Raw genomic sequence first — 8,344 nt, 5'->3', positions numbered from 1 at the left:
TCTACAAGTCCGGTTACATGGTTCTAATCTGTAAGGATCAAGAGACTGCTGAGTGGTTAAAGAGAATATCCCCATCCATGAAACCCTGGGAAGGTGCAGAGCTGATGGCAATGGACGAAGTGGCGATTCCACGTCCAGAGATGATCCGAGCATTCTTCCCACAAAGCTCCAGCTATGATGACGACCGAATAAAGGCTCTCATAGAAAGCCAAAATGACATCACAACAACTAATTGGCGTATTGTGAAACGATCCATTCTGAAAGATATTCATGTTGAATGGATCTTCACAGTAGAGGGTGCGTCGATGGAAAAGTTGAAGAAGTCCAAATACACCCTCAACTACCGATTTGGTGAAATCCAACTAAGGAAGATTACAGATCAACCGACTGCCGCTACCGCCAATCCGACTGGAAGGCCGACCCAAGAGCAATCTGAGGAGGCCTCCTGTTCAGAGCGAGGTTCGGCTAACTGGAAGGCCGACCCAAGAGAAATCTGAGGAAGCCTCCGGTTCGGGCGAGGTTAGTAAATCTCACCCCAAAAGCACCATAAAGGCTAGTCTGTCCGCCTCTAAAGGAAAAGCTCGAAGCTTACATGCGACCCCCTGCTCTAGTGGTACCAAACCAAAGGTAACTAAACAGGGCAAAGAGGGGTGCAAAAAGCGACAGTTTGACCACAGAGGCGAAACTGGCGGGCCAGGTTGCTACAGGAAGAGAGAAAACCCAGACTGTAATACCAAACGACATCCTGATGATCCGCAACATCCAAAGCCGGACAGTCGTCGTCCGGAAAAAAGCAGGAACCCGGAAATGGCGACTAAAGTTCTGCAAGTGAACCTCCACCATGCTGAGAGCGCCACGGGTGTGCTCTGTCGGAGGTTCACCAAAGAGAATTTAACCGTGGCCCTCATTCAAGAGCCATGGGTCAATAAATCCAGAATACAAGGTATTCCACAACACTCATGTAAGTTGGTATATGATGACAGCCAGCTTTCTCCTAGAGCGGCTATTTTATTACATAACAACTGTAAATACTTTCCAATTTCAGAATTCATAAAAGGGACATCGTAGCGGTCAGGATGGAGGTACCTTCCGCCAGAGGGAGTAGAGAGATCTTGGTGGTCTCGGCATACTTCCCAGGTGACGTGGACGAAATCCCTCCTCCAGAAATAGCTGCGCTCGTAGCCTACAGCCACCGACACAACATCCCCTTCGTCATAGGGTGCGACGCAAATGCACATCACACCGTATGGGGAAGTACCAATATAAACACCAGAGGTGAGTACCTGTTACAGTTTCTCTCTTCCAAGAACATTGACATTTGTAATGTTGGTGACAAGCCCACGTTTGAAAACTCCATTCGTCAGGAAGTTTTGGACTTGACTCTATGTAGTCGGTCTATCTCTGATAAAATAAAAAACTGGCATGTTTCTGAAGAAATATCAATGTCAGACCATAAACACATCATCTTCGAATGGGAAGGGGTCTAACGATGGAAAAACGTTTAAAGATCCTAAGAAAACTGATTGGGAATCCTACTCAGCTATCCTACGATCCGAAGAGTACATCATAGAAAGTCACATCAAGTCCATAACACAATTGGAAGATGCGTCCAAATCCATTAAAAACAAAATCCTTAACGCCTACCAAGAGAGCTGTCCAACTAAATCAACTAGTTCGAGTAGAGACGTTCCATGGTGGAATAAAACTCTTGAGAAGCTTAGGAAAACTGCGCGTAGGGAGTTCAATCGTGCTAAGCGAACCGGCGATTGGAGCCTATACAGAAAGGCCCTGACGAACTACAACAAAGAAATAAGGTCAGCCAAACGGAAATCGTGGATTCTAATGTGTGAAAGCATAGAGAATACACCCGTAGTGGCCAGACTCCAAAAACTCTTTCAAAAGACCACTCCAATGGTGTGGGTAGCCTGAAAGACGGATGGTTCGCTCACTGTAGAGCCTAGCGATACACTGAGCGAATTGTTAAAGATCCACTTCCTGATTCAATCCCTGAGTCGAGCATCGGCGACCAAGGCACTGGAATTGCTGTCTCAGATCCACAAGAGATCCAATCATGGGTTTCTGGGTCTAAAAAGACGCAATAAAGGTTGCAAAGGAAGCTTTCACTCGGGCCAGGGTTGAGAGGGCTGTGAGATCTTTCGAGCCATTTAAGTCTCCTGGCATGGATGGAATATTTCCAGCGTTGATCCAAAAGAGGAGAAAACACTGGTTCCACCCTTGGTTGAGATTTTTAAGGCGAGTCTGATTTTGGGGCACATACCTAACGATTGGCGTCAAATCCGGGCTGTCTTCATTCCGAAGGCAGGCAAGAGAGATAAAACCAACCCCAAAGCATTCAGGCCGATAAGTTTATCCTCTGTAATGCTCAAAATTATGGAAAAGGTACTATGCGAGTACATAAATCACAAATTTATGAAAGCAATGCCTTTGTCAAAAACCAATTCGCTTATCAAAGTGGAAAATCTACGATCTCGGCACTACATACGGTAGTTCAAAAATCGAAAAACACTTAATGCAAAAGAAATTGCTCTTGTAGCATTTCTTGATATTGAGGGCGCATTCGATAACGCTTCTTATTCGTCTATAGGGTCAGCAATGTTGAGGAGAAAATTCGACCCATGCATTGTTACCTGGGTACATGCTATGCTAGCTAATCGGAAAATCTCCTCTGAGCTTAGCGGTTCATACATCACTGTTAAAGCAACAAGGGGGTGTCCGCAAGGCGGAGTGCTTTCTCCTTTGTTGTGGTCACTGGTGGTGGATGAGCTTCTAGACAGCTTAGAGAGAAGAGGCTTCGAAGTGGTTGGATATGCTGATGACGTTGTCATTATTGTACGAGGCAAATTCGAAAGTGTTATCGTGGAAAGAATGCAATCTGCCCTAAATCACACTTTTCCTGGTGTCAAAAGTATCAACTAGGCATAAATCCTACAAAAACTTCCATTATCCCTTTCACCAAACGGAGAAAGGTACAACTGAAACCCCTTTTCTTGAATCAAACACAATTAGTTTATTCAAGTGAAGTAAAATATCTAGGTGTCATACTCGACGCAAAGCTTAATTGGAACTCTCATCTCCAATCAGTTGTGCAGAAAGGTCTCAATACACTTTGGGTTTGTTCAAAAACCCTTGGTAAAAGATGGGGCCTAAAACCAAGTATGATCATGTGGATATATAAAACCATTGTCCGTCCCAGGACAACTTACGCTTCCCTTGTCTGGTGGCCTAAAACTAATGAGGCTGCTGCAAGGGTTAAGCTCAACAAAATCCAACGCACCGCTTGCATAGCCATCACTGGTGCAGTTCGTAGTACACCCACTTTGGCCCTAGACGCAATGCTTCACCTGCCCCGGTTAGATCAATTCATTGGCCCTGAGCCCTTCTGCGGGATCTCAGACTGCTCTGTAAAAATGGAACTGAACAAATATATGGTCAGTCAAATCACATCAAACTGGAATGCACTTCCCCATACGAGCCAATCCAAAAGGCTCGTAACGATTAACCCCAAGAAAACCCAACAACTATTAGGTCTCAACAAAGGGATCTCAACATCTACACCGGTCTAATAACTGGACACTGCCCCTGCAGATACCATCTACAAAAGATCGGAGCAATCCAAACCTCAAATTGCCGCTTCTGTGACGAGGAGAGAGAAACATCAGAACACATCCTCTGCTATTGCAGTGCACTCACCCAACGTAGGTTCAAAGTTCTCAGCAAGCCCTTTTTAGGGCCTGCTGACATATGGATCTTATCCCCCAAGGACGTGGTTGGCTTCATAAAACTAGTCTCGCCAGAATAGGGGAGTCACATACTGTAACTCAGGATCTCTATTCATCAATAATAGATGGTCTTGAGTTCAGTCGATACCAAGGTATCTCAGTGACAAACATGTTACTGAGATAACTTGCGTATTTCACAGTAAAAGGGTATATCACAATAGTCCTAAAATCTGGACGCAGTGATCTTCACCCGACAAACGAGGAAAAAAAAAAAAAAAAAAAAAGATCACCTTTCAGGTCCGTTGTCTCCTCATGGACCAACCCAAAATTTCGACACCCTTATGGGTCGTTCATAAACTTTTTGCTTAAATCATCTTCATCTTACAAAAACATAGGATCGATTATTTTTGAAAGGGAATGTTTCATTCTATTTCCTGTTTGGGTCCTATGTACAAGGTTGCCTCAAGTGGTTACTTCACTTAAGACCAAGTAGACTGCTTATACAAATTGTTTCTATTTAGCTTGAAGTGGCACTTGCCCGTTTTATCCCCTACTCCATATTATTTCTTTGCTTCAACTTGTCTACATAATATCAACTATGATGTATTTAAGTTATATCGATACAGTGATCGTTCGCTAATTGGGGCACGACCTCACCCCAACTGGCAGCCCTTACTTTGCACCGTTCAATGTGCAAAAACGATCCATAAAAGAATAAAAAACGATCCGTAACTAACATCTGAATGTTCCATAAAACGATACCATAAATCCATAAAATAGTTCGGGAGATTCCATAAAAAAATATTTTATGATCCATAATTCTTTGAAAAATGATCCATAAAAACTATATTTTGATCCATAAAATTTCAAATTTGCGCAATTTTTATCCTGATGAGGATCCATAATTTCAGTAATATGATCCATAATTTTGGTCATATGATCCATAATTTTGTTTATATGATCCATAATGCTTGGAAAGAAGGCCAATGAAACTATATTAATTGATCCACACATTTTATAAAATCTATGGATCATTTGCCAAAATTTATGGATCATATCACCAAAACTATGGATCATTTGAACAAAGCTATGGATCAAATGGCCAGAGTTATGGATCATATGACTAAAATTATGGATCATATTACTGAAATTATGGATCATCATTACGATAAAAAAATGCGCAAATTTGAAGTTTTATGGATCAAAATACAGTTTTTTATTGATCATTTTCCAAAGAATTATGAATCATTTGTCATACGTTCATGGTAAAATAGCAGGATGTATTGTTTTTCTTGACTATGTTAATGGAACATATTTTCCCATTAATTGCTAAATTTTAGTTTAGTTATGGATCGAAAATATATTCTTTATGGGATCTCCTGAACTATTTTATGGATTTATGGTAGCGTTTTATGGAACATTCAGAAGTTATTTATGGATCGATTTTCGTTATTTTAAGGATCCGTCTTTATTGTTTATATGCAAAAGTATGTTTTGCCCACCCCAACTAGCGAATGCCGTTCGCTAATTGGGACATTTTGACAAGCGTCAATGTTTTTTACTTTTTGCGTTGAACAAAGGAAATTTTTACGCGCCAGAAAAAAATCGATCCCGCTAAACACGGAAACAAAACGTTATCGCATTTTTGACATCAGATTCTAACGTTAAGCTGCCTTTTAATTGAGTTTCGCCCCAATTAGCGAACCCCCTTTTTAGCCCCCCCCCGCCCCAACTAGAAAAAAAAAAACAATTAGCGAACGTTCACTGTATTTACATATCTGTTGTCAATGCAATCGCCAAATTCAATACAATTGATATTTTGATTTTTCATAAGATTGGTTAGTGGGAATGAGATGAAAGGTAATGGAGCATGCGCCATGCTTTGTAGCAGTGTTGTAAAATGTCATTTGCATTCTTTTTCATAATTTTCCCAGAACTTTTTTCAGTTGTTAGCTATCAACTATCAAGTATGGCGAACTTATAGCGCTTAAATGTGGCTACAACTTTGTCTAACAAGAAATTGCTGTAAATATGTAATCTGGGGCGTGGGAGGCAAAATGTCATTCAAATGACATTATGTCAAATGACACGTGACATTTTGGAGAGATTTCACTCTCTAGCCTCAGATGTTATATTTAGAGTAATGTACCTTTGGACAAAAGTATAGCACTACTCAAGCGTTATGCGTGCATCTAAAATTTTGAAGTAAATTTGGCTTCCAAAGAAAGTTATGAACAAATTAGTCAAATGACATGCAAATGACATTTTACAAGCCTGCTTTGTAGAGATTTAAATGAGCAGCAGATGCCCCAAACTAACATTATGATTTGAGCGTTAGGTTACAAAATTGCATTAAAAAGTTTTTTCAATCGGCTCCGTAACGCCCTACAGCATTTGAGCCTACCAAATGAACGAATGAATAACAAAAAAACAGAATATGTTACTATTGTATTCAATCATGTCTATGTGTCAAATGCCTCGAAAACCAGAAAAAGTTATCTGCGGAAATTTTTTGCCTATACATATACTGTTGAAAACAATGGCGGAAAATATGAAAACAACCTATTTTGAAGTTACTCGCAAATTCGTTTGCGGACGAGTGCGGATGATCTATAACCCGCAATAGAAAGATGAAAGCCTATATTTTTATGTGTGTACAATCTCCTAGCGGAATACGAGGGAGTACTTCTACTTTTTTAATAATGAAGTTTGTTAAAAAATATCAAAAACTCCATGTTATTTATGTTTATGAAAAAATATCTTAATATTAAATATAATTCATTTCAACTCATGGAGGTCCTAGGGCAGTCTATAAATGATGTTTTGTGTACTATAAACCTAACATTATATGTGTTGTTTAGATTAGTCAGCAGTGGTAACTGATCTTTGTATTACGGCACGCTAAAAACCAAGATACGACCTTCGAATTTCAACCAGTAGAAGGGCACCCTCAAGACAACCGGTCATAGGGGGAGGGGTAAGTGGTTATGGTTGCCCAAAGAAAAAGGGGGGAAGTAAGTGGCAAAATTTTGTGGTAAGCTTCACGTACATATTTTGGGAAAAGGAATGGCGGGAGTTCCCAGGAGAGGATGCGAAAAGGGAGAGTAGAATGGGAAAAGGGATTTACAGTTCAGATGAAGTAATGACCTGCAAGAAGGGAAGGGTGGTCAACGGTCCAATGCGGTCCAATCATCACTATATTATCTGCGAGGAAGCTTCCAGCTACATCTTCCACGGTGAGAGGCTTCGCACGCAACTCTACTATCGGTCGAATGTGTTAATTCCCTGTAGGGGAGACTGGGTAGACTTGATCCCCTTTTCTGATTTCCGATGTATCACAGCCAAAAATAAATAAACATACGCGATTTCCAAACAGACTCTCTAAGAAATATAGTATTTAACTTTACTGATGTATGACAGTCCTTAAATTATTGTTGTTATTGATACACAATCGATTTTTGGAGTGCTGTCAAAAATCGATTTATAAAATATTCGGGGGAAATTGATCCCTCTCCAAGAACTTGCTTTGATAAAATTAGAAAGGTGCCCTAAGATTTTTTTAAATATTTTTCCTTCAAAACACGCGGAATTTTTGAATTTCTGTGCGTATACGTGAATGATTTTTGTTATTGAATTCGACAGCACATGCAATTTTGAAATTTGGGGAGACTTGATCCCCTTTTTATTATCCTGACAACCCTCCATCAAATCTGTCAAATCTACAAAAAATTAGAAACTTGAGAACAGATTTATATTTTTTTGAATTTTTTCGCCAAATTTTTGTATGGATGACTAATGGGGGATCAAGTATCCCCATATTGAGGCAATAACTTCAAATCCAAATATCCTAAAATTTTGATGGAGTGTTGACATTTTCATCAGTACAGATCATTAAGCATCTTTATGACTTTGTGCTGTGAAAAAACGAAAGCATTTGGTCATTGTTATGAAAAGTTGTTCAAATTTTGCTTGGCCAATAAAAAAATCTTTAGGAAGGTCAAAATATACAAACCGCCCTGCAGAATAAATAAGGTTGCCAATCCAAAAAATAACTCACCATATAAAGGTCATTTGTCTAGAGGATCTATACTAAAAAATACGCTAGAACAAAACTACTTCAGTCCTCGATAAAACAGGGGGTGATCAAGTCTCCCCGGGGATCAAGTCTACCCACCTTCCCCTACTGTTGCACCAGTTCAATCACTCGAAACGAATCGAAGGTCAAAACGATGGTGCCGATACCCAGCCAACCACCGAGCGCAAAACAACCCACAGGAGGGCCCAGAATTCTGGGGGTGCGAGACCCAGAAGGGTCCAGCGGGATGACGAAAAACACTCGCGGGGTCACTATGTATTTTCCACCGCACTTGGTCCAGTTCTAAGTGCACCCCCGCTCCGCGTGAACAGGGTGTGCAAAAAAGCAGTTTATCCGCCTCTCGGTAAGAGCCTGACGGGCTGAAAAATCATGAATAAAAAACGCGAGTTTCGGGAGAAAAATTTGTGAAAGTATGTCACTATCACACCGTGTCTAACGGTTATTCCGGTTTTGTTACGGGTAGATCCGTAACAAAGTAAAAACATACACAAATTTACACAAATACATC

General features: G+C 40.5%; 1 protein-coding gene across 3 annotated transcripts in view; it reads right to left on the bottom strand.

Annotated features, from left to right (window-relative positions):
- LOC134220626 (protein tweety-2) overlaps positions 1-8,344 on the bottom strand; it is a 312,071-nt gene that overhangs the window by 19,163 nt on the left and 284,564 nt on the right. The window lies entirely within an intron of this gene.

The sequence above is a fragment of the Armigeres subalbatus genome, chromosome 3 (genome assembly GCF_024139115.2).
Source record: "Armigeres subalbatus isolate Guangzhou_Male chromosome 3, GZ_Asu_2, whole genome shotgun sequence".
NCBI lineage: Eukaryota > Metazoa > Arthropoda > Insecta > Diptera > Culicidae > Armigeres > Armigeres subalbatus.
Note: the sequence above shows the minus strand (reverse complement) of the source record. Positions and strands in the feature narration are given on the sequence as shown.